The following is a 27,686-nucleotide window of genomic DNA, read 5'->3' on the forward strand; positions in this document are numbered from 1 at the left end:
GCACCCATGGTATCCCACTTCATTGAGTTACATGATGGTCCAGATGATGTTTGTTGGTGGGTTGTAGATGTTTGTACCAACACTAACACACTTTTACATAAAGAAGCATGGTGGATCCACAAATTTCAGACTCAAAGCAGGGGTTTGAATGAACAGCTGCCCCTGTATGTGTAGTACTATGCATTAGCACTAAGGTGAGAGGAAATAATATGCCACATGGATTCTATCTAGCTCAAGGAAGTGGAGGTTTTCATATCTCCAACTCCACTTGCGGTAACATGCAGCTATGCCAACGTGAGGCACATATTACATTTTACACTATTGGTACCCCCCATATGCATCTGGGAGTTTAGTCAGAGCGTTTTGGCCTCAATGCTATTACAAGAACAAATGTTTCACTAAGTGAGGTCAACACAAACAGAATAAGATGACCTCCTTTGCCTGTTTAATGGCCCCACTGCCTTCTATTTAGGTGTTTAGTCTAGTTCAGTCACTAATTCTACACTTATAGGTGGCAGCATTCTCGAGCGTAACTTTTCCCTGTTTAATAAATTATGGGAGATCAGTTGTTGACCAAGTAGATCAAGCACCCTGTTAATTTCATTGTATCTTTTTATCTTTGGCCTTGGAATAGTGACCACATTAAATGTTCCTTTCATGAAAACCCTTGCATGCTCCCTAGACATGCCAGGTTTAGCAACAGTAGAATTCTGGTGCTACACCGAACGCTTATTACAGACAGCGCACCTGATGCTTGGTCATGTGGGACAGACCGGCAAGCAGGGAAACGAACATTGAGTCTACTGCAATGGCACAGATGTCCGCAAGGCTATGTTGAGCCTCTTTAAAGTATTTGCCATGCTATTATCTACCTGCTCCGAATGCGCACAGACATTACATGCATAAATGCATACATGTCCAATGTTTAAGTTAGAGTCTAATAAATAAACAAATAAGTAAATAAATAAATAAATAAATAAAACAGGATATATCAATCCCTTCTGGTTTTTGCTATCTCTGCAGTTTTGAAGTGCGTCCAATGCATGCATGCTCTAGGCCATGCAAAGCACTTGCCACCCAGGCCTACTCGCGCAGAGCGTGATGGTAGCTTTTGCGCCTCAAGCGCTGCATAATTAAAGTACAAAAATGTTCTTGAACGTGTCTTTTCTAAATGGAATCAGAATTGGGCTTATATTCTTAGCCCTGCTTTCTTGTTGTGTCTCCATATCCCATTTAGGATCCTGGACAGACAGATAAGTTCACCTGCAACTCCAACGAATATTATTGCGCCATTAATTGGAACTTCAAAGCATTCAGGTACACAGGCATTTCAAATAAATAGACTGTGAATCAGCTTCAATACACTTGCAGCAGATCCGACAATGAGTCTTGGTGTACTTATGTGTTCAGGTCCAGGAATCCAACTTGGATTCAGTTACCAGTCATTCATACCATTGAAGCAGGATCTATCCTTTCATACAGACCTCCAGATAAGGTTCGTACCAGGCCTTTTTACGCATGAAAATCTTGTGAATACGACAGCTTTATTATTTTCCTGTGTACATTTATGTACAAGTTTAGAGCAGTGCAAAGGTCAGGTTACTTGACAGAAACCAGAACACTTCTTTTGATTTGTATCTACATGGATGTCATTGCAAGCCATGGAGAAAAGCCTCTGAAACTAAATGTATTTCTCTGTAGCCTTTCAAAAAATGAAACTGCACACTGCGATAAAAGGAATGGTTTATTTCCATTCAGCTTCTACTCTGTTGTGTGTAGATGCTCATGGAGAAAACAGAAGCACTGTGCATATTTATTTTCCTAGCATTTTAGGATTATATAATTAATAGGATGGAAAACTAAGTTGCAATTAAGAATTAATCTTTTGTAACAAATTATGCTTTTTCTTCCCACTGAAAGTAAACCAGTATTGCACAATGGTATTTTTTTGCACTCCTGTAAGGTGTGCTTAATCATGCAGAGGCAGATCATTTTTATACTTATAATATAATGTACACTTTAATTATAAAAACGGTGTGTAAAATGGGTTATGCAGTATGCAGTCTAATTTACATCGATTCAACCTTGCAGTCAATACGGTACATTACTATAAATGGTCAGTGGCAGCAGAAACTTTGCTCAAGAGTGAGTGATTGTCATTACACCAATCACAGGTGTTATAGCCTCTCAAATCTTCAAGACTGCAATTAAAACATACAAAACCTGACTCTCCAGGAAGTGCAAGCACTGTTAAAAAACAAACAGATAAAAGTTACATTTGTAATTGAAATAGAAACTCAGCAAAACCTGTCCCTATAATACAAATAGGTATTTAACCAGGGTTCGAAATTGAGATCTGATGAGAAGGAGCTAAAACCAGCACCCGTGTGCCAGGTGTCACCCTGTAGGCAGGGGCTACTGCAGGGGAACCAGGAGCTACCTGTATTTTTGGTCCATTTAGTATGAATGACTGTTTAAATGTATATTAGATGTGTTCTAATTCTTTAGCATTCTGAAATACTCAAAGTTAATGTCACATTTATATGTTTGGAAGACGCCAGCTGGCCATAGGAAATTAGGACTTTCATTAACCATCTAAAGATAACTCTGCTATCGAACCTCAAAACACAGAATACAATTCATGTTTAATAATTTAATAATAATTTGACATTTATATAGCGCTACGAACCCTCAGGTATCTGAGCGCTGCTTATTATTACCCACGGTGTGTGGTTTGCTTTACTATGCAATTGGCTAGGTTTTTATGTTTTCAACATTTAAATATATACAGCAGAGATGAAATGGCCAGACCATAGAGAAATAATGAAAGGTGTATTATCGAATACTGCAGAAAACTGCTGCATGATATGATATGGCATTTATAATGCGCCTATAGACAAGTGTTTCAAGTAATGATTTCCAATATTGGGTGTTTTGCACATTGTTAACATATATGTTTTAAGTCCCCAGGTATCAGCTTTACAGTTTGTATGTGTATATGTTTACAGTTAAAATAATGAAGGACCCTAGTGCTTAATAATACAGGTGATATGTGTTCGACAAAAAATGTTTATTGCCAATAATTTTAAGAAAGGTTTGAAAAATTTAAAATTAAGAGATTTCCGCTTTTCGGTGAGAAATACGCCCCAAGTCAGTATTGAATTCTTTTTCCTTCTCTTGAAAGATTGTTTGGAATTATGAGGCCTTAAATGCTATTTGTGAAATGATACTGCATGAAAAATTGCATAGGAATCTTAGTGTTAAGCAAACTTTTATGTTTACTTTGGTTTCTCCCCAGGTCTTAACAGTAGGCGTATCCATCTCGTTAATACAGAACAAAGGATAAGACAGAACTACAAGGGATCCCTGGAAATCAATCCCTGGGTAAGACGGAAAACATAAAGACCTTATGAAAGAGTTGAAAGAACTTGTACAGATGGTGACAAACGACTATTTAAAAATAACCTATTAGAAATATCCTTGAAGCAAAAGAAACCTCTATGAAAGAGACAACTAGGAGAAGGGAGATATTTTCTTGCCCTTATTCTTTTATTAGAATAGTGGTAAGGTCAGTTAGTATTTGTTTTTGGACAGCAGACAGATTTTTTTTGGCAACATCCTGACGACTGATGAGCATTTTAGTTATTTATATAGGCTGGGAATACCCCTTAGCAATAGGGAAAGATAGGCTTTTTGATTATTGTTTAATAAAACCAGCTGAAATGGCATCACAGTGTCTGTGTTCTCCTTCTGACCCGCCACACTAACCACTCAGGTCGTCTGGATAAGGTATGGCATTCACCTCCTCGTCTGGTTATCATGAACCTCTCACCCCATTGTGGGGTATTTTCAAGGTCAGCCCCTCGTGGATCGTTTGGCCTCTCAAGCCGTAGAATTCTGTGTTTGCATTAATCCCCTTTTTGGGTATTTTCAGGGTCAGCCCCTTGTGGCCTTTTTGGCATTTTAGGCCAAAGGATTCTCTGGTTGAATGTATTTGTATTTTGTTTATTTATATAGCGCGCCTGGCCAGAGGCATCTGGGTGCATTTCTTTAAGGTTACAGTAACATAAATATACAGCAGACATAACACTATACAATAACAATTACATACAAGACATTTACAAAGGTGTTTGTCAAAACCGGCCAAGCATAGCAGCGCCTAGCAGCAGAAGACAGTGCAGGCTGTTCTGTGCAATGAGTCAGGTGTAGACTTTAACAGTCCTGTGCTGTGAGCCACATTTTTACTTTATTCTTCAAGGAGTGGAAGAAGGGTTCAGATCTGAGTGGATTATGAAGCAAATGTACCGCCTAGTGGGGTATTCTCGGGGTCAGCACCTTGTGGGCTGTATGGCCCTTCAGGCAGTCAGATACTCTGGTTGCATTTGCCCCCTCATGGGTTATTCAAAGGGTCATTCCCTCATGCGCTGCCTTTGTGTCTCACTGCTTTTCAGCTGAGTGTTCTCCTGCGGTGGCACACAGCAGGGAAAGTGGCTTCTCTCTTCAGCGCAGAACCGTGACTCTGATGTCTCTGTGGTAGGGTCTCCTTCTCTGGTTCCTCCTGCCTGTGGCCAACAGACCTTCAACTTCGGAACGGTTGAAAGCCACTGTGTCACTCTGGCGGCAAATCAGTTCTCCCTCGGATCCGTGGCTCAGCACTCCACGGGCTCTGCGCCTTCTTGGACTTTTCAGTGTTTCCACAGGCTCAGAGTTTCCTCTGCCCCCCATGTTCTCAGCATGGTCCTGCCACCAGGCGCCTCCGTGAAGAGAGACGTCCCCTCCTCTGCACTCAAGAGCAGGCTTCTGTTTCACCCTCAGGCTGGTACTCTCAGTTTCTGCATGGGTCTAGGGTCTTTTAACTTCCTTCCTCGAACAGGAAAAGAGAGCTCATTGGTGACGTTCTTGAGAGATGACTGTTAACAGAACCGGGTCAGAATCCAAGCCAATCACCGTTAAAATGTCCTGCACATCATTTATTTATTTTATTTATTTATATATTTATAGTGCAACAAAGGCCGCAGGAATCAGGGCGCAGTACACAAACACAAAAAGATTTTGAAAACCAGGACAGATGAAACCTGAGCAAGACCTCTTCTAACAGTTTTATACAAACAACCAGGGTTTCAATACTTTCTTAAATTTGACAAAGCACGATTCTAATCGAAGAGTTCCTGGTAGAGAGTTCCAGGCAGATGCTGCACCCACCACAAAGGTGCGTCCAAGTCCTTTGGATTTTCTAAACCTAGGCAATGCTAATTGGCCTAGAGAACTAGACCAAAGAGACTTTGGTGGAATTTAGAGAGGAAGATGTTTTTTTTTAGATAGGCCAGTGAAATCCAAAGGTGCATTGGTGAGTTATTGAGAGGGCTCTAAACTTCACTCTCGCGGCTACTGGAAGCCAATGCAAATTCCTTCTTGCTGGAATTATATGTTCTTTCCTTGGAACATCACAGATGATCCTGACAGACTCATTCTGACGATCTTTTAGTTTAGCTATGCATTGTTTGCTAGTACCCAGCAGTAAAGTGCTGCAGTAGTCAATGTGGGGGGGTGATGATAGACTGAACCACAATTTCCCGATTTCTTTTGTGACAAGAGAGGCTTAGCTTGTCTAAATACTTTCAGATGGTACTGGGAGTTCCTAACTATAGCATCCACCTGTGATTTTGAGTTTAAGGATGCTTCTAGATATACCCCTAAAGTGTTTACCTTATGGTACCGCTCACTTTCCATATATACAAAAAATGCTTGGGACTCTAGGTCATCTTTACTTGGGGATTCCTTGTCCCCTGAGAAGGGGGGGTCACCCCCAGTGAGATCCCACTTGCCCTGTACCCCTAAGGCGTGTTAAGCGGAATGTCAGGTTCACATTCCATGGCCATCTCTGGTCCAGACGGAATTTTAGTGAAAGGGCGCAAATAGTCTTCTAGAACAAACTGAATCCACACACTGTTTATCTAGTATAATGTGCAATGCATGTATTGTTCCAAGAGCTTTTATAGCTCAAAACCGCAAAGAGAAAAATGCAGTAGCAAACCAAAAATACACACATATTTAAGGAAAAGCCCTTAACATTTCAAAAACTGAAAATAACTTTGACAGCTGAAATAAACCTGTCATTCTGTTTGTGGCTTCATTATCTAAGAGAAAAGTTAGCAACTTGGGTTTCAGTACAAACTAACGTCTCACGCAATGAGGTTTTCTGTCTTATTAGCTACTGCACAGCCAATGCCGTGCTCGTGTTCACAAGTGACCTTGTGCGGTTGTCTTCCCACTACTCCTATGTGATCGTGTGCACATTCCCAGAATGAACACTATTTATGCAAGTGTTCCTTAGTTTAAAAGCAGCATTGTAAGATGACAGAGTATAACTAACACAATGTCAACCTCACAGAGGGTGCTCACCTCCTCAGTCAAAAAGGGGGGGGCTCTCCCTTGAGGAGAAGGGACAAATTCCATGGATTTGTCACAGAGGGGAGTGCAGTTGAGAGTAGTAGGGAGGAGAGTGTGGTAGAGAGTAATAGGGAAGAGAGGGTAGTGGAGAGGAGAGTGTGCTACAGAGTAGTAGGGGGGAGAGCATAGTAGCGAGTAATGGGGAGTACAGTGTAGTGGAGAGCAGAGTGTAGTACAGAATAGTGGGAGCGAAGGTGCAGTAGAGACTAGGGGGGGTGTAATACAGACTTGTGGGGAGGGGAGTATAGTAAAGAATATGGGAAGGAGAGTACTAAAGAATAGTGGGGAGAAGAGTGTAGCAGAGAATAGTGGAAACGAGCATGGAGCAGGGAGTAGAGTGGGAAGAGAGTAGTAGAGAGTAACACCAGAGGGTGGAGGTAAGGGACAGAAAGAGAGGGAGGAAAGGGGGTCTCAAATGCCTGACCATTAGTTAGTAACCCTTCCTCCTCACCCGACGACCCTTTGTCAGTCTTTTTGCGTGGTGTCTTAGCAGCAGTCTTCTTCTTCTTCTTTTTCCGTTCGCAAAGTTTTTCGTTGAAGAGGTAAGAATGTACCTCTCCAGCCGCCAGAGTGATTCCTGGAAGAACTCAGGAACAGCACCCTGGCAGAATGGAGGAGCGCCCTCAGAACGAGGAAAACGCCCAGAGGTTTAAAAAAAAAACCTGTTTGTTGGAAATTGCTGTAAGAAACACTGGAGAGATTTCTCAGGAGCGCTGTGTAGATATAGGAGTGGCAGACAGGAGGAAGGATCCAGAAGAAGAATTAAAGATCGCAGATAGGAGGTAGAAAGGTAAGGAAACAAGACAGAATGGCTGAGCCCCGAAGGGGAAAACAGTGTCTCACCCGCAGAAGCAAGCCCATGAGGGCTGCAACACGGCAAGCCTCTGCTGAGGAGTGAATAAGACCGGTGCGCAGTGCCATCTGGGATGCAACAACTAGACCGGCACTACGATAAAACTTGATGGAACTTGACAGCTAGCATTGTCTCTGCCATTGGTGCCATAGCGACCAACGAGTAGTTGTGACAGTTTGTGAGGGAGAGAGGAAAGATAGTGGGGGGGATAGTAGGGAGGAGAGTAGGAGCAAGGGAAAGGAGACAGAGAAGTCAGGGTGACAAGTACAAAGGCATACAAGCAAAGGGCAAAGTGACTCTGGGTATTTGGAACACACTTTGGAAATGTTTAGGGACCCTTTGATCGGACCCACCAGAGGGAGTTAGAGAGTTACCAATCTCTAGTGACAGTCTTGAGGTTTAGGGGCATCTGGGCTAGGGAGGTGAAAGCCCACGAGAGAAGAGGGAGGGTGGGACTTCCCCTAGTGAGCCCCCTTCAACCTTCTCTTAGAGTTGTTCTAGGCTATCTGCGACAGTTACCGCATCTTTTTTGGAGAGCTTGTTTTAGCATTTACTGTGGCCATCATATCATAACAACCAGGTACTGTACAACTGTAAGTAAAGCTATCCTACTGAGAGGATAAGGTACTTTCAAATGTAAAGTATAGCTGTCATTCAGGAGGTGACAATGCTGTCCATCATAAGTATAGCAAGCCTGTTGATAAGTGCTATTGCCTAATTTAAAGTAAAGCAGTAGACACCATGCCAAGAAAGGTCTGTTTTTTCGTATTAAAGCAGACCCCTACTGAAACTGGCAAGTATCTCATATTAAATCAATCGTCACACTGTGATGTATGAGCATAGTCTCTCTCTCACACACACTTTGCAGCAGCCATGCTGATAAGTGGCATGCAGCCCCAATAAAGGTCTATCAGAAGTGCACTAAATGCTGTACTATTCCATTAAAAGTATAAGAGCCCTGATTAGATGTTCTCTGCTTATATATTAAAAGTATCTGGAGAACCTTAAACACTATATTAAGGGCTATAAAACAATATAAAATATACTACATACCCGAATTAACATTGCTACATTAAATGTAGCAATTTATCATATTAGAATTTGCCTGTGATAAAACGTCCTAAAATTAGTTCAATAATTTAATTATCCTTAAATTGGGGGAAAGTTATTGGGTCAATGGGTCAAAGATCATGTGATTATCCCTGACATGTTGCTGAATTGTTGTCCCTAATGCCAACCTTTGACCTGCAGGTTGAATATGTATTTTTGTAGCAAGCACATTTCCCCATGAAGCTATATACCCAGAATTGGAACATGGGTCTTTAAGGTAAATATAGATCGCAACACAGGTGCATTAAGAAAATGAGCTACATTTCATAAGAGATTGTTGCTGCTGGGTGACGTGTAGGGGACATAAGAAGCTAACCGAAATCATGACTGCCTCTGTCACAGCCATGCATGTGCCTATAAAGATTAAAAGATGATCCTATAGGAAATAATGGACACTTACAAATAGGTCGATGCCTAATCAAGGCAGATACGGTTTGGTAAGTGTCTGTCCTTACATGGCAAAGGAGAGTGAGACAGGACACGTTAAGTGCCCAACTGAAAGCATTACATTCTGATCTCTCCCACAGCAATGGCAGCTTCCTCGTCATGCATTTGTGCATACCTGCTCAGGAGTTCAAGAAAGGAGTTGTGGCACTACACCCATTAAGTGCTCGGGATCACTTCTGAGAATGCCAACAAATGGTGTCATTCTGCCATTGCAGTTCTCCCAATAACCCAGATGAGAAATGCTGTTTTATCAAAAGAATTGCTGCTTTTGTGAAAAGTGCAATTATTTTATTGATCATTTGTAATGCGCTTTATACAACAGAATTGTGTTTCAAAGCACCACAAGCAGGGGAAAGAGCTAGAGAACTGCCGATATTTTAGCAGTTTCCTGGACTTAAGGAGGTCCGGCTCAAATCTTAGAGGGGCATGGAGGATGTTTCAAAGGGAGGCACCAGCCGTGGAGAGAGATCTGCTCCCCACCCACTCTCTGCTTAGAGAAGCGTTTGACAGAGAGTTGGAATTAGGGAGGCGTAGGGCTCGAGCAGGGGAGTAATTAGGGAGGGAAAGTTGGTGATAGCATGGTCCCAGGCCCCAGAAAGCCTTGTGGATGATGCAGAGGGTCTTGAATTTGATACTTGCAGCCACCGGGAGCCTGTGGAGAGATTTTAAAGCTGGAGAGATCCGGTCGCTGGGTTTGAGGCGAAGTATAAAGTCTTGCAGCCTTATTCTGGATTAGCTGGAGAGGACGAAGAGAGGAGAGAGGGAGGGAGATTGAGAAAAAGACTGCTGCAGTAGTCCAGCCTGGAAAGGACCAGAGCTCTGGAGACATTGAGCTTCTGGGGGAAGGTGAGAAAAGGAAGAATGCCTCTGAGGAGGTGGAGCTGGAAGTGGGACTTTTTTGATAAGGTCCATGATGTGGAAGGTGAAGGAGAGGGTGGTGTTTAAGATGACGGAGGTTTTTGGCCTCACAAGATGGTGGAGGTAGAGAGCCCAAAGAGTGTGGCAAAAGGGTAGGGGAAAATCAAGCACAGGTGTCCCGATGAGGAGGATCTCTGTCTTACTGGCATTGAGACAGATCGTTCACTGAAAACCATGCATGAATGGCAGACAGTCAGAAATGAGAGAGGAAGAAGGGGAAGTAGAGGAAAGTTTGAAGGAAAGCTGTGTGTCATCGGCATCACACTAGAAATTAGGATAGAAGGAGAGAATCAGTTGAGCAAGAGGGGCGAGAGAGATATATAAGAGCCAAGGCAATAGGATAGGGCCCTGGGGTACACCGCAGGTAAAGAGACTGGTGGAGGAGGAGAAAGGGCCCAATTCCAGCTGGGAAGGGTGGTTAGCGAGGAAAGAGGTCAGCCAGTCCAGTGCCCAGTCAGTGATGCCGAGGGTGTCACAAGTCGTTTTTTGAGGACGGAATGGTTGACCGTGTCAAAAGCGGAGGAGAGATCAAGGAGAATGAGAACAGCAAGGGAGTTGGAGTCGAGATTTGCGAGCAAGGTTTCATGGGGGTTCAGGAGAGCAGTTTGGTTGTCATGAAGGCAGCCAACAAGATCAATGTGGAGGGTCAGTTGGGCGAGGACCAACTTTTCCAGAAGTTTACCCAGGAAGGGGTTAATAGAGAGGGGTCAACAGATGGCTTTTTTAAGAGAGGTTGCACAAGGGAGTTCATGAAGGATAGAGGGAAAGAGCCTGTTGCGAAGGAGTGGTTACAGAGGTCTGCAAGGGCCGGGGCGAGAGAGGAGATGTTGTCCTTAATGGTTGTGGAGTAGCAGGAGAGAACCTCTTTGGAGGAGGCCATCATAGAGCAAACCACTTTATAGACCTCGTCCAGGGTTATGGGGCAGGAGGGAGGAGAGAGAGGGGAGTAAGAGGAGGGGGGCCAAGGGAAGCAGGGGAGTAGAAGAGGGAGAGGGGATGGGGTGAAGGAAAGTGAAGGCAGGATGTCCTGATTTTTCGATGTGAAGTGGGAGGCTAAGGCAGTGCAAAGGGCCTGGGAAAGAAGGAGAGAGGTAGAGACTGCAAGTGGATTGGCAAATTCCTTGCAGAAATTCAAAGGTTCGGCTGTGTTGTTAGAGGCTCCATTGATGCAGGTTTGGATGTGGGCCTGCTTTTTGGAGCGGATAGAGAGGCGATATTGCCTTTGTAGCAGGCGGCAGGCCAGTGTCAGAGGATGAGCCCAAGGTCTGCCACTTCCGTTAAGCAACTCTGCACTTGCGTTTCAGAGATGCTAGATCCGAGTCGTACCAACTGTTCTTGGTGGCAGGTTTTAGATGGCTCCTCATGGCAGGGGCAAGGATGCCGTGAGTGTTGGAGATGGCAAGATGCAGATTAGCAAGGCAGAGTCAGAGGAAGAGTCCGGAGCGGCAGAAGGAGGAGGGATGAAGTTGGAGGCAAAAACAGCAGCCGACACTCTTTCATCAATTGAATGAAAGTGAAGGAGGCTGGCAGCGGAAGGGGTGGCTTTCGATAGAGGGCCAAGCGGTCCCTGATAGGAGGAAAGGAGAGAGTGGTCAGACCAAGAGAGGGGGCTGGGAAGCCGGATTAGGGATAGGGATGTCACCAGCGATGAAGGCATCAAGGGTGTGGCCAGCAGAGTGAGTGAAGCCGGAAGGACGAATAGTGAGAGATAGGGAATCACAGGTGACCCAGAACTGAGAGGTGGACGATTCAAGAGAGTCGAGGTGGATGTTGAACAGCCAAGGGGGAGGAGTTTGGAAGTGGAGGTTGAAAGGGATGAGGCAAGGTTGGCGCATTAAGAGAGGAAGAAGGAGATGGGGCCCGGGGGTCTGTAGATAATGGCGAGGGTGAGAGAGAAAGTGGTGGAGACCCCCAGCCTACAGACAAGGCACTCAAAAGGGGAGTAGGATTGAGTGGGGATGATGTAGACAGGGATCCATTCAGGGGAGATCAGGGCCACTCCACATCCAGTCCTGTTATGTCAAGAGCAGTGACAGAGCTAGCATTGAACCACATCTCGGTAAGAGCGAGGGCGTCCAAGTCAAGGTCTTCGAGAAGGAGGCAGATGTTTGATGAGTGTTTGACAGCAAAGCAAGCTTTCAGAGTAGCTAACTGAAGCTGGTTACCACCGTTGAAGGTTTTCGGAGGGGGTTTACAGGGGCGTGGTACTCCCATTGGTGGTGGTGAAGTGAGGGGAGGGGAAGAAGGGGTAGCAGAAGGAGGAGGTTTATGAGAGAAGGCAGGCACTGGTCCAGAAGGAGAAGAGCAGGTTGAGAACCATGGGCCATGATAGTGCCATTGTGATAGACATTAATGATGCACCTAGAGGATGAGAAGTAAGCAACGAGGACTTCCCACCTAGGGCCACCATTAATGGGTGAGGAGGAGAAAGAAGGAAGAGTGGAGACCAGATGTGAGGGCCATAGATCAGAAGAGGGGACAGTGAAGAGGATGTCTGTGAAAGTCTGTCTGAAAGTGGCATTGACGTAAGTATCAGCGATGGCAAGGCCTGGGGTTACAGTCCAGGAGAGCTTTGATGTGATGGAATAGTAGTTAGAATAGATGGGAGAGCTAGGCAAGTGAGCTACACAGTGCACGGAAACTCACCAGGTAGCCTAGAAGCCAGGGAGGAGTAGTGGAGCAGGTGTGCAGGGAAGACAGTCAGTGCACAGATTTGAAAACCCTCCTAGATTCCAATACAGAACAAAATGGAGGATGCAACAATTTAAAAAGCACACCTATATTTGATTTTGCCAAAGAGCAATAATACAGCACAAAATGGAGGATACAACAATTTAAAAAGCACACCTATATCTGATTTTGCCAAAGAGCACTAACAGCACTAACAGCACTAAATGCAGGGTAAAGATTTTTAAGGCGCTCTTAGGGAGGAAATATGGGTTTGGCACTAGTAGGCAGCAGCAAGCAGGTATAAGTGAAATGCACAGTAGATAAACATGGCAAGAGGGAGGAGGATTCAGTTTGCATTCAGGCTGTGAGACAAGGGAGGCAGGAGGCAACAGGCAACCAGATAGAGTGTTATGGGTCAGGGGCAGATGGACCTGTGTGCTTACCGGTGCAGAGTAGAGGCACATTTTTCATCGTCCCGAAATGCAGGGAAACAGAACGTGGGAGAGGGGCTCCCTCCAGCTCCAGATAGGGGGCTTAGTTGGTGGGCCTTTGTGTCTGAGGCTAGCTTTCGCCTGCCAGTTACTGATTAGCCTGAAGTAAGGCTGGAAGGCCATCCGGATTGAAGGTGGGACAGGCAGCTGAGCACTTGTTGCTGAAGGAAAGACGCGGCCACGATGGAGGTGCAAGTTCACAAAGGCACTGCATGTACTGCATTCATATTTAAAGTATAAATGCTTGATGCAAATTTCCTATATAGCCCTATTAAATAAGTGCAGATGACTTTGTGAAAAATGTGTGGACTGAGCAACTAAAATTAGCATACCTCTAAAATCAGTTTTGGCAGGTCCACTCGCCATGAAATCAGTCCTCTCACCCGCCAAGCTCCTTACAAGTCCATTCACTTCAGTGGGCTCTCACTTGTCCAGAATCCATTCCTGTTTTCACCCACCCAGATTAAAAAGGTTGAGAGATATGTAGTAGCCATGTTCAGAATTTTGTTACTGTCACATGAAATGTATAGGTGCACTTCTAACAAGGGCAGCCAGCATCTAACACTCTCCAACAATGTGCAATATGAAAAGTAAGAGTTGAGATTCTATGCAAAGTCACCTCTTAACCCCCCTCGACGAATTTGAACAAGCGTATATAGACATTCAGGCATGCAATCGTTTAACACTATGGACACAATATTGTCATATTAAAAACACAAATGCTTTTCATTAAACAAACTATAAAGGTGATCTTAGTGTTTATAATGTTTGTATAACTTCAAATATGTAATTTCTCTTCCTTAGGCCATTACATGGACCAGCATGAGTGCCACTGGGATTAATGTTCAAAATGCCATCACATTTTATTATAATCAATGAAATATAAATCAGAAGGATACAAAGAATTAGAAAATACTCCTTGATTCTTCTTAAAGCCACTATGCAGTTCACCCTGCTTTGAATAAAGCATTTAGCCTGCTCCCCTTTGTCTGTAAATCCAAGGGGTGCTACAGCACCCATACTTGCAGCGCCACACCCGGCAATCTAGTTCTATTTGGGCCACTTCCTCTCCTTGCCCTCCTTATATTAATTCCAAGAGACAACGGTCTCTGTGTTCTTAGGCTTCCTCACAGAGGCGAATCTTATATACATAGTTTTGGTAATGTGTCCGTTTGAAAGTCAAGTTGAGCAGTACACAACAACAAAAGAACTCACAGAGTTTTTTTTGACGTTCTACAGGATTCTTCCCTCCCTCTCACCGAGGCGACCTTTCTCTCGGCGTTTGTGTAGATTTTAGGCGGGAAACCGGGTTTACCTCGTGTTTACGTCAACCGCCAGCACAGCGCGCTGTCACCACGTGACATGCGGTAGCCTGCTCGCTCTTCTCTTCTCTGGCCGGAGATATTTTTTCCTCCGCGCGCCGTTACTGCAGCGTCGGCTCCCATTGGACCAGCCAGCGGGGCTTTCTATTGGCGCTTGATCGTGCTATTAGTCTGTATTAAGGATGGGTTGAAGGGGGAAGGCGGGAACCTTCAAACCTGTTAAAGCTAGAAAGCACAGTGCTTAGCAAGTCAGTGCGCCCCCTTTAGGCAGGGGTGAGTGAGGGAGAGCTGACGCCGCAGGTATTGGCAAACGCCGCATGGATCATTACAGTAATATGATAATCGGTGTTTCCCAATAATTTAAGCGGCAGTTCCCACCGAGAGCTGCAATATTTTAATTAACGAAATAAGCATTTCTCTGATAGTGTTTGTCATTACTAGTGCTCCCCAATTTGCATGTTTACTGAATTCTCAGCAAGCCAGACCTGCCAACATTTAAGAAACAAAACCCCGAGATTTACTACAGGATACCATGGTTACAAAACAGCAGCCATCTTATGTTCATGTTAAAGAATATTTGTACGCGCACTATCACCACCAAGGAAGTTATATCCCTGCTAGCTCCCCCAGGAGCTTATTGCACAATTTTACAACAAAACCATAGTTGCCAACATGAGCCATTCCAATCTGTAGGTGCTTATTCATTCCTGTTTTTTTCCCTTTGCATTCAGGGACTTGTAGTCAGAGTTTTATAACGGGTAAAGGAGATGGAAGATCCCACCAGGACACCCCTTGCATAGGCATTTCCATAGCTCTCAACCATTTGTGTTGCAAGGGCGGGTGAAATCACCCGATTTTGTTTTTGGCGGGTGCAACGCCCATTGGGATGAATGGGCGTGCAGGAGGCTTGGCGGGTGAGTCAGCCCCTTACAAGGCGGGTGACACCCGCCAAAAGCGTGTGAGTTGAGAGCGATGCATTTCCCTGAATGGACTAACATTTGCCTTTTGAAAGGTTAACAGCTAAGATGCAACCTGTAGAAGGGGATGTTGGCAGTTTGCTACATAACAGGTACTCTTTGACGCTTTTTTCTCCATTGCTTTATTTCTAAAACGCATAAACGTAGGTTCCATGAACAAGACCTCGTGGTCTCAGCCAGGCTTCCCCAGCTCCAACCTTCCAGAATATCCTATACAAAGATTATACATAACAATTTGTGGGGTAAAACATAGCAGGGCACAGAACATCATAGGTGGTGTATGCCCATCATAGGTGTTGTATGCCAATAACAAAGTACAATGTTAATAGCACAGTTAATAGTACAATAAAACCGATATCAGGCGGTCTCAGTGACTAAAACCTAGTTCACTGCATGAAGAGGATTCAGTAACGCATATACAAACACTGTAGATCCGTGGTCTTCAGACTGGGGCTGCTGCTCTCCCATAGAGGCGCCAGAAGGATGGCCAGGGTCAGTACGAGGCTCTTCAAAAATGGAATACTCTGACTACTTTTACTAGAAAATATGAGTAGATATGGCATCTGGGTGGTCCTGGCAACACTATCTTTACTCAACGGTGGGGCCTTCACAACTATATTTTTCCTCAACTTCTCGCGTAAAAAAGTTTGAAAACCACCAAAGACTTATGTGATTCAACATATATTCTAGACAAGGGCCCTCATTACGAGTGAGCCGGTCTGGACCGGCTCACTCTGGTTCTGCTGGTAGGGGCTGCGAACTACCGGCAGGTCTGACCTGCCGATAGTTCAGGACCCTACCGACAGAAAAACCACTGAAGCACTGTTAGCAACGGTGCCGGTGCTTCAGTGTTTCCATTCCTGTGGAGTCCTAATGGACTCCGCCCGTAATATCGGGCGGCAGAAACGGTAATCTGATAACCTTGTAATGAGGGCCAAGGACTTGTAAATTCAAAGGCCTTGTTGTTTGTTGACCATTTTATAGGTGTAACCTCCCACTTATTTGTATATAGATAACAGGTGTTAGTGTGTTAGTACAAAATACTGGTTTTATATTTATATGTGTGTGTGTGTGTGTGTATATATATATTCACTAACAAAAACATTGTTAAAGGGGCATTATCGTTAAGTCACACTAGCAAAAACCTATGAAATTCTATGGAAAAACGTTGTTACAGGGACTTTATGGTTACAGGTAAAAGCAAGTAAACCCTGAAATTCGACAGTTATGGTAAGCTAAGCAACCATAACTCGTGCCACCAGTGTGCACTGCAAGGACTAACAGCCATGAAATCAAAGATGATATCACAAATCTCATTCATGGCATCACTGCACCTGGTTGGCGTATGTGCAATCACAATGCAAGTATCCGTAGTACTCCATTAGTGGCCGCATTGCCTCATCTTCGAATGCACTTATAAGTAGTTGTGAAAGTTCATGTGTTTCCGTTCAACACCTAGACCCATGCATAGGCCATCCACTGTATGCTAGTAACACCGCCCCTGTCGCCAGCCCTACGGGTTCATGCAATAGGCTACCGCATTTAAAGTACTGCTGCCGACTTCGTGGGTGGCTCTGCAAACCTACCAATGTGTGGCTAAAGTACTCCTAACTGTATAACAGCCACTGGTAAACAAGGAACAGCACCCTGCAGTGTCACGTGGGCGTGTTAAATGTTGCATTTCTTTGATTTATCTGCTGCTTGCCTGGCCATGACCTGTGAAACAGATAAATTGGGCCTCATTACGAGCATGGTGGTAGCCGTGCATGTATAGCAGGCACAGCCACCGCCATGCTCTCAACCAGCACCGCCTCTCGCGATTGGGCAATAAGCGGCTCATTACGAGATGAGTGGGTCGGTAATTACCCATTCGCTGGAGGCGGTAATGCCAGGCTCCCGATCCCCATTCTGCCCCATAGGGGTGGGGAGCATGGTTGCAATGGCACCGTTGATGACGGTGCCGGTGCAATCACGAGTTCTGCTCGTGGGTGCCGCACAGTTCGCCAGGTAAGACCTAGCGGGCTGTCAGGAACCCGCGAGCAGAACTTGTAACGTTGCGGCCCAGTATGACCAATGCCGGTGCCTTACAGGTACCGTTCATACGATGGCCGCCACTGTTATAATGAGGCCCACTGTGTCTGCGCTCAGCAGTGTGACGGAAAGTATCAAGAGGTATCCTGCTGGTCGTACAGTTGAAGAAAACATGTAACTGCAGGTGGGACAGTTTGTACTAAGTCTGCAAAATGGCAAAGCTGGCGCACCTTCCTCACACACATACTAGTGCATGTAAAGGCAAGTAAGGAAACAGCACAATATGCAGAGCGCAAACAACCTTAGTGGTGGTTAGAAAAGCGCTGTTGCTGCATGAGTTGCACAGAATAAATGACTTCCTGCTGCATGTAATAAAGCAGCGTTTCACATTCTTGTATTCCACAATGTATGTATATCCGTGAATGCTACTCCTAACACTAATAGCGTGGCATAAAGTGTTTGTACTGCATGTGATGACAAGTGAAATGAAAGCACAAGGGACCAGTGGGTAGGCTACCGTCACTTCCAACAAGTACGTAGGGTAGTTTCATGTACAACCTTTCCCACATCTGCTGCGGGCAACAAGAGGGGCACTCCTGTAGGGCAGCGCAGCTGTAAAACAACCTTTGAAAATCATATGCAGCGATTCAGACCCTTACCTGGCAAAGGGTATTGTATTGTGCATGTACTGCAACGCGCTACTGTACAGAGGGAAGGTACTTGGAAGTGCGTGGGATCGGTCCTTACGGGAGCATTACAATGACTGGCGCCTATGTAGGCGAGGACCACCCAATAATTCTGTTTCCCGGCATGTCCCCTATAGTATATCCAGGCAGCTGGTGCCCCTTCTATACTGGACCTTCCCTGCTGTTCCTTCTGTGGCATGTGTGAGAACACCCTAATAAATTAAAATGAACTATGAAAGGGAAAAAGGTAAATAAAGAAAGCACCTTTCGCAGATCAAAAACAGCATGCAGGGCAGGAGGCGTGGCAGTGTGGTAAACCCTGTAGTTGAATGGGTTAGAAAGGGGGTTGCTGTACAAAGAGTTTTTTTTTACGTGTTGCAGCACGTTTTCAAGAGAGTCACAGCTCAACACTAAGTACAAAAAAAATCACTACTTTCAAGAAGGGCACCAAGCAAATTTAGATGGGGTGTGCAAAAATCGGAATGGCAGGCATAGTAAGATGAACGTTATAGCTGGGGGAAAGTATTCGTGCTGTGAAATGTCAAATTCCCATTGGCACATGTCGAATAAAGGCACAAAACTCTTCTTTGCAATGTACCGCGCTGTCTGCATTCACGGACCAAATAGAAAATTACACTGCCACATCGGTGGCTGCATAATGCGATAGAAACTTATGCAAGAGATCGCAAACAACGGCATGAACTAGGCAAGTGACTCTTTCATCGCAAACGGCACTTAAAGTTGTGTAACATGCTGTGCAATTCTCCCTGCACAATGAATAACAATAATATCGGCATGATTGCGTGTTACCAAGTGTCACACAGAGAAACCAAAATCTTCCACTTCATTGTAGCCACTCCATAGTACTACACATGATAGATTGAAAAATGAGTAGCCATTGGACATTGTTTTCCATTCACTTTCACTCAATGTATGTCGAAATCCCCTAAAACCTGCACGCTGTGCTTCTTTTTCACACAGCCATAACCGCACCCTCTGCATTTCTGTCGACAGATACACTGTGTAGCACAGTCTGTCCGTACACACCACACCCACAAACGTTATGGCCATCATCTGCAAAAGGGGCGTATGTAACACGTGCCACCCTCCAACTATTGCGATATTTGCTGACTTTTTTCCATTGGCCACCATGGTAAGAAGTGCAAAATTTGCCACGTACCTTTCCCCAAAGAGCGCGAGGGCCACACTCCGGTGCAGCAGGAGGACTCCTCCTCCCTATTTGTGCTCTTTCCTGTGATGTACACCCTAAGCACCTGATTGGCCAAAGGCCATAGTCCCATTTCCATTGGCCAGCATGCTGAGAAGCACAGAATGTGGCATGTGCCTTTTTCAAAGTACTTCGCTGGCCGGGACCAAGTACAGCAGGAGGAGTCCTTCTTCCTATTGGCGCGCTTTCCTGTGACGCACACCCTAAACACCACCTCATAGGACAATCGCTGCAGTCACATTTCCATAGGGCAGCATGGTGAGAAGCGCCCTACGTACTGCCTTTGTCACTGGCAACCTATGCACTACAGCTTCACAATATTGGGCCAACTTCAATAAATCTGCACACAGCAGAGTAACCAACCACATATAAACTGCACTTCAACCATGCCCACTTCCATACTCGCATTACGTACACACTGCACCCTGTGGCCACTCTGCACAACTTCTCACTACACCATCTCCTGCCGCACACAAAATACTGTAGCATGTTGCAAATATCACTACAACCTTGGAATGCACAATACACGCTTTGCAACTCACTTGTGGTGCTATAGCACATCAACAATGTGCTCCACATCCATTCTCCAAAGATCACCACCCTGTGCCTCATGCACTGTCAAACCTGCATTGCTCTAGTGGGTGTGCTCCTTGCACACATTCCCTGCACTGTAATGCAATCATGCATGTCAGCATGTCATCAACTACCACCATACACATATGCACCACTGGCACCAGCACGTCTAACCAACCTCCACACTGCAATGGGCATGCACAGCGTTACATGCAACAGTTACCATAATATATAAACATTACACAGTCTCTGGCACCCCTACGCCCTTTCATTCACATACTATTGTCTTACCCAATTCCACTCAGAGTTTATTGTCTCACTGCCAACTTAACCACAAAATGTTTACAACATTGCCCATACTGCAAGCATTGTGCACACAGCACACTATCCAACAACATATAAACTGCCCTTCAACCATACCCTCTACCATACTGACAGTATGCAAACACTGCACCCAGTGCCCACACTGCATGACTTTTCACTGCAGCATCGCCAACGACTGCGCACCGCCATGGAGCTATGCAGCAACAAATGGCAACAGTTACCACAATGTACAAACAAAACACTCTGTCCTGCATCCCTGTGCACTTTCAATCACATACTATGGGCGTACCCACTTCCATTCACAAAGTATTGTGCCACTGCCAACCTACCCACATTCTGTTTGCAACACTCGCCTATCATGGCTGAAATGTGCTCCACAACCATTCCTTAAATGTCACCACCCTCTAACTGATGCACATTCAAAAATGCATTAGTGCCGTGGGTGTCCTCAAGGCCTAGGCTTTTGAGTGCATGGCCTACGGCCTTCAGTCATGCACCCAATAGTCTATCCTTTTTATATACAGCTTAATGAAACATACACAATCAGGGAGTATATGACGACTTGTTTCAACCAAGCGATTGCAGAAGCGGCACAATCTATGCTCATGTGGAATATATTAAAACAAATCTACACTGTCAAATGACTCATTGAAAACCTTGTCGTACCAGTAAATTTCTAACCATCTAGGCTAGAACTTCCTGGGTATTTTTCACAGCAAATTATGGAAATAGGTCATCTCCTCTTACGCTTAGGAGGCCAGCTATCTGAACCAGCACCAACGTAAACGAGACAGGGATTTAGCTTCATTTATAAACCTGTGAAATTCTGTCCCCTCAATTCAGTTATTTGCTTTTAATAAAGATACACCTTAGCAGTGCTGGCACTGCTCTACATTTAGATGACCTTGGTTCACCACTTGTACAACTGCATGATTCTAATGCTACAAAATAAGACTATCAGAAAAAGCTCAAGGAAGTTGATGTTCTTTGTCACCCCTGCCATCTTCCAGTTCTTGGGCTTAGTGCACCAATCACCTCCCATGAAGGCCCCAAAGCGTTCTACCGCTTGAGGTGACAGTAAAGAGCTGAAGTTACTTGCTAGCCAGCCCGACCTTCCCCTCACACACAACTGCTCTTGAAATTATCCAAAATGTCTTCCCACACTGGCTTTTTTGATAGACCTTCAGTTTCCATAGACAGACGCCCTTTAAACACCTTGCCTGCTGGTACAACCTTTGCAGAAAAAATTAGCTGCCCAATCCATTTCTTTAGCTCAGCTATAGTCGCTTATTCTTTGCTTCTTAGCTCACTAATTCCTGTGTGAAATTCCTCAACATTTTCCCTTGGAAGTCTGCAAACGCCTTCCACTGAATCCATTTCAGAAAGTCAGTGATGTTACTGGGTGTACTATGTTTTCTCTCTCTAGAGGCATGCCAAGGTTCTGCATCCTTAAATGATGTGTAGTCTACAGAGTATTGCTCCTGCTCCAACCAATCGTTCACAAAGTCACAATCCAGAAAAGATCAACGGGGCATGAGCTGTAGTGCAAATTGTGCGCTGGCCAGCTGCCTTGAATAGGGTTCTGGGTCGTTTGACCGAAGTGTAATTATTTGTGGCGGAATTTACCGTAGTCAATTTTGCCGTGAATAGATTTGCACTTCGGACAAACAACCGAAAATGTACCTTTCACCACCACCCCACCACCTCCCCTACTTAACTACGTGGTCGCTGCTGCTCCCCCTGCAATCCTGCGGTGTCATATATATCCCTCTAACGCAGGTCGGATCCGACGCAGCAGTGTCCCTTTTTATTTTTTGCTTTTGTTTTCGGACCCCCACCTCCAATTTGGGACAGAACTGCAACCCCCAAGCCCAAAAATACTTAACATGGTGAGCGGCTCCACATGTTCGGTATTTATAAAAATCGATCAAATGGTACTGGCGAAATAGGTCAAATTGTACCATTCGATCGATTTTTGGCGGTCAAAATGGGTAGTACCTTGAATAGAAGCGCTCCCCCGACACTGTTCTGCAAGCTCCCAGCGCCTTTTACAGTGAGAGACCCTTCAGGGGCCTGCCATTGTAAAATGCACCCAAAACCGCATTTCTATCCTGTTTGAGGAGCAGAAATGCAAGCGACATAGCAGCATACCTTAAAAAAAATGCATGGTAGGGTCAAGAAAGACCCTGTCATGCAGTGTCACTCCCAACTCTCCCATGCGCATCGCGTTGCCTACAATTTCTGTACATTTAAAAGTGCATCCTGCTTGGAAATTTAGGATGTGCTTTAAATTGGCAGAAACGCCCGCTGATTTGCTCAATGAGGTAAAAAAGGCCATCTGAATGGGCGCGCATATAAAATCCACAGATGACACATGAATGGGCACATTTTGAAAAAATGTGCCCATCCAGGTGTCCTTTGTGGATTGGGCTGCTCTTTTTTTGGGCGCAAGTGATGAGATGTGTTAGCGCATTTCATTTCTTGCATAACAATTTTTTGAGAATCTGGTACTTTGAGTATTTTATTTTTTTACAGTAGTTTTTGCAATTTTTTTGCAAAAACAGCAGTTTTTGCGCAAAACTGCCTTTAACGTGGAATTTTGCGGGATCGCAATATCACTATAAGCTGGAGGATCTGCAAAGTACTCGCCTACATATGTCACATGAACGACTTCTCACTCCCCCACCCGTTCCCTCCCTTATTGCTGCCAACACATTCCATACGGTACATTTTCCAGACCCTTCCGCCGCCGCACTGTCGTCCGATACACCATGGAGGCTTTCCCAAAAAATGTTGATGCACACCACGCTTCCCTCCAGCCAACCACCGGACGCGTCCAAACTTCTCCGACAGCACGCCGTACCGTGAGCCAATGATACGCGTGTCCAAACAGGGAAATTGGTCCGCGGAGTGGACTCGGATATCAGTAATTTTTTGGGACGTACATTTCAGTTCTTTGCAACTAAAGTACTGATCTGATTTCCACTAAACACACAAAAGCCTGCTCCTGCCACAAATTCGGTGAAAATCCATCCAGCCGTTCGGCATGCAGCTGTGCACAAAGTTTTTCCCAATTCAGTCTATGGAAAAAAATGTTTTGGGACGCCCCCTAGAACTCGGCCCCCCCTCCGGCCCATCCCTGCACGAAACCTCAACCATCTTGGCGAAAAAATTCAGAGCTGGCCATATACTTTTTTAGCAAAGTTTGGTGAGGATTCGTCGTCCAGGGGGAGCAAAGTTATAAGCCGCCCAAAAAGTGCTCTTCCCATGAGTGTAGCAACTTAACCATAACTACACATATATATATATATGATATAACCATAAAGGATAAGCACGAATGTTTGGGTGTGAAAGCAAGACCATTCCCAATCTATGTTAATACTTAAAATTCCAGAAAGTTGTGAGAACCTCCATCTGAATTAAAAGAAGGATGGACTAAGAGACCTGCAAATGACAGGTTTCCATTGCAGATCATCCCTGCCATATTTCGTGAACTATTGAAACTATTTTGCATCCAACAACACAGTGCAGGATTGATGACTATAATCTGCAAAATAATCTAGACATAAATCTGGAGGAGATTATCAGACATGTCCCACAGCATCTCCTTTCCATCTCCCTCAGCATCTTTTACCGACACCTATACCATCTATCTCGCCTGTTGGATGGACTCCAGTACTGAGTTGTTCTTTGAGGTTTAGTACCCTGCAAGCAACAATAAGTCAGTAACTAGCAACACGACCGCCACTGAAGAAAGAACGTTTCGGAATCCTGAAGCAGAGTGTTAACAAAATTCATTTTTGTACTGTATGAATTGGTACATTTAATCCAGAGGCTGGGAAGGCCTTGGAACCTGCATCTCACGAAGAGACATTGGACAAGGGAAAGGGCCTCTAAGAGTAACGGGAGACTATCTCACTTAGGAAGAACCATCTTTACTTTAGTTTTGTTTGTGAAGAATAGATTTTCAATTGAGTTGCCAATTTCGTAATCAGTCACCTAATAAAATGAGTGAACTTCAGCCTATGGTCTTCGTGCCCTTATGTGTCCCAGGCAGAAAGAAGACTGGGAAAGAAGGCATCAAACTTTGGCTTGAGAGGGCTTAAGCTGTTGCTCTTGCATAGTATTCCAGTGTCAATACCATTCCATCATGGCAGGCACCCTCACTCTTTCACCCTAACAAAGATATTCTTTCCCCTTGTTTTCCCTGTTTAGTTGGGAAGCCAACTAAAATAAGGCAGGAAAATGAACAATTTATGGTAGTGGCCCACCCACCCACTATGCCAAAAATCAATCAATAAGTACCCCATGTTTAGAGCCCAAAGAACCACCTCCCAAGTGATGAGGACAATGACCCATTTGTCCGCTAAAACTTCGGCCAGGAATACTCTGGTAACAGGCATTCTGCCTCAAGACCAGCAGGAAAAACTCCCCTTTTGATCCTCAGTCTTATGACGAAGTCTGTCCACATCTGTCCTGGGGACGTGCTGACTCATCTCTATATTAAGATATTGCCTTAGGAAATTATGCCTAGCTGGAGGAGGCTGCTGCGTTATGCCCCAGCCTGGAACAGTATCCCTATGGCCTGAACCGGATGCAGACTTTCCCCGAGACAGAGTGGAAGCCGACCCTGGAGAGGGCCTAAAGGGCAGGTTGGAAGCGCCGGCTCATGGCAGTTGGGCAGAGACCACTCCACCCAGACTGCCAGGAAAGAGAACACCAGGAATCCAGAGGAGTTGATGGGGCCTTGAAACCAGCAATGAGCCCCCAGCAACTCCGACACTGTTGAGGCAGTGACCGAGTGGTGAGGGAGCACAGTGACCCTTTCAAAGCCGTGGCCCAGAAAAGCAAATCCCCAGCTCCACATGATGGGTCTGAAGACCAAAAACCTAATCCGATGGGTCAGAAGCATCTTGAAGTGGACCCACTAGAGAGGAATGCAGTAGAATGCAGTAGAAGAGGGGATATCTCACCCAGGGAAGCAGAACCTGCCACAAATGGTCTGTTAGTCCACAGCGCCATTGATTTGGATGGAAGAAGACCTTCCTTTAATGTTTCTGAAACTCATGCACACGGTTTGTGTGATGCTGGAAATTCCTTATGGAGGGACAAGTCCTCCTGTCCTTGTCCTACAACTTCTCTTTGTGGGCTTTCACTGTATTCTGCCATGCCTGGACCTTTGGCAGTGTAGCTCTTCATTTTTTCATTTGGTGAACATCACATTTGGGATACCCTTATGGCACCCATGGGTGGGGGTACACACTTGTACCCCTTGTGTGTGTTTTTGGGCACCTGCATGTTGCCCACAGAGCAGGGTATGTGCTGGTGGTACTGTAAGGAACTCATGGTGGCAACAGAAAAGACACACAAGTGATCACAGTTCAAGGGTGTTTATTAAACTGTATATGCGGGTTGGAAAAATGTCTAATCTAAACCTAAATCTAAGATGGGAGCAAGCTACAACCATCAAATAATAAGGCAGTCCTAGTGGGGTATTGTCAAATAAAAGAGCTTATACTAAGAAAAATCTATTGCCAATCCTTAAGCTACATACAGACAAAGAGTATGGGATAGGGTTCACAGGAAAGAAAGAAGTGTTCACAAATAATAAGTCAGGATGCAGTAGTCAGGGCCTTCCCTCTACACGTTTTGTGCACGGGACAAGGTAGGGCTCCGGAGCACAGCACACCCTTAAGCTTTCCAAACACAAGCCAACAGTTCCGCTCTCAGCTTATCAGGGCCTCCAGTGGTTAAGTCTCTTTTCTCCAAAAAGTCTCTTGCCTCTGAGGACCTGATGTCTTCAACAAAATAATAAACAAAAGCTCCTTTCTGCTTGTGCACTGGGTGATGCCTTTTCACCCTTGGATCCCCCTCTTTCCGGCTCATACCCACAAGAAGTTTTTAGCTGTATCAGGCCGTTCGGTATTCAGACTTCTCACTTCCGAGAGTCTGATGAGCTCCAAAAATATTAAACAAATGATCAACAATATTAAACCAAAGTTCTTCTCTGATTGTCTCTGTTTATGGTTGGGTGATAGCTCTTCACCCCTGGGTCCCCCTCTTCCGGCTCAGACCCTTCTTGATTGTAAGCCTCCTTCCGGCGGGTTCACTATGGCTTTTAATACAATCTTCTTTGTGACATCTATTTGATTTACAAATCTTATTGTCTTTTTGAACAGTTCACTGTAGACATCAATCTGCCAGGGTTCACTCTTGTCAACACACTATTCATTGGGACTTCAGACTTCACCCCCTTTTATCGGCATCCCTCGGTCCCTTTCACTCTTGCCAACTTTACGATGCGGGATTCGCTTCCCTTAGCTTCACAATCGTTTGTCGGTCAAAGGCTTTCGACTGTACAGAGGATTTTACTAGACCCCTGTATGACCACTTTGACCCCATTTTCGCCTTTCTCCCAAGGACTTCTGGTTACAGTGGAATCGCCCAGAGTTTTCCGAATGAGCAGCCACGTGGTGCTTGACTCTTCTATGCTGGCTTTCCCATTGCATATCAACAGTACTTTGTACTTTCTTTAATCAGCTGCTTGCTACTTTCGTTCAACACAGTTCGGTTTCTTATCGGCTCTCCCCTTGACTCACTGGCTTTGAAGAACCGCTTGGCTTTTCTTGTCTCTGGAGTTAAGGCGTTATCATGGGGCCGCTCGTCTCTCCTTGGCTTGGTTGTCAGCACAGGAGGACTATTGTACTATTTCTTACGGTCGTACGTTTCCTTCTGCAAAGGTTTCACAGGCCTTTGTCGGAAAGGGGAAGATCACTTCTCTCCTTGGAACCCTCTGGATTTGCGCCATCTTTCTCCTCTTCTTGAACTGCTGTACCGAGTTAGCTCTGTCGTCGTGCAGTCTGCATTGCTTGTATTGTGCTCTTTTGCTCTACCTATTATCCGTGTGGGGGAGGGCTGTCAGGTGTGTGTGTATTTCTCGTTAATTATCTAGGAACCAATAGGCCTAGAGCACACCTATAGTAAATATAGTGAGCGTCTTAAAATAATTAGTGGGGTGCAGGGGAGAATAACTACCATGACACTGAGTTGTAACTAACAATGTAAGAACAGCAGATGTCCACAGCTTTGTGGATCACTCCCGTCCCTTACACACCCTAATGTTGTAATAACAACCAACTACTCATGTGATTTTATATACTAAAAAATATATTTTTATGTAATGATGACCTAAGCATCAAAAAAGGTTATAACAAAATGTGATTCAAAACTCACAATTCAACTTATTAGAACACAATTTTCAAACAATGTTTAGGTATTATTGTGAACAAAAATCGTACCTATTTACTCATAGTTAAATTACATAAACACTTTTTCAACTTAATTTCTTTTAACACTAGTAAACATTTGCATAGTCTAAGTTCATATATAACCGATGATTGTCCATGTTACATGATTATATGTGTCTACAGATTGTTCTTGGATGCAAAAACTCTTTACGCGTTTCAGGGAAATTATGACCCCTTCTTCAGAAGATGTCTACCAGCCTTTTCATCATATAGGGTTGAGGGTTCGTAGCGCTATATAAATGCCAAATTATTATTTATTTTTTATTATTATAATGTATCTACAAAATATAGTAAATAAA

General features: G+C 44.7%; 1 protein-coding gene across 6 annotated transcripts in view; it reads right to left on the bottom strand.

Annotated features, from left to right (window-relative positions):
* SYCE2 (synaptonemal complex central element protein 2) overlaps nucleotides 1-14,304 on the bottom strand; it is a 286,046-nt gene extending 271,742 nt beyond the window's left edge. For all 6 annotated transcript variants that reach the window (XM_069604172.1, XM_069604170.1, XM_069604171.1 and 3 more), the window contains exon 1: nucleotides 14,155-14,304. The gene's annotated coding sequence lies outside the window, so the exon portion shown is untranslated. The remainder of the gene's footprint in view (nucleotides 1-14,154) is intronic.
* Nucleotides 14,305-27,686: the final 13,382 nt, after the last annotated feature.

This window comes from Ambystoma mexicanum, chromosome 3q (genome assembly GCF_040938575.1).
Source record: "Ambystoma mexicanum isolate Mex_15411 chromosome 3q, UKY_AmexF1_1, whole genome shotgun sequence".
In the NCBI taxonomy this organism is placed as follows: Eukaryota; Metazoa; Chordata; class Amphibia; order Caudata; family Ambystomatidae; genus Ambystoma; species Ambystoma mexicanum.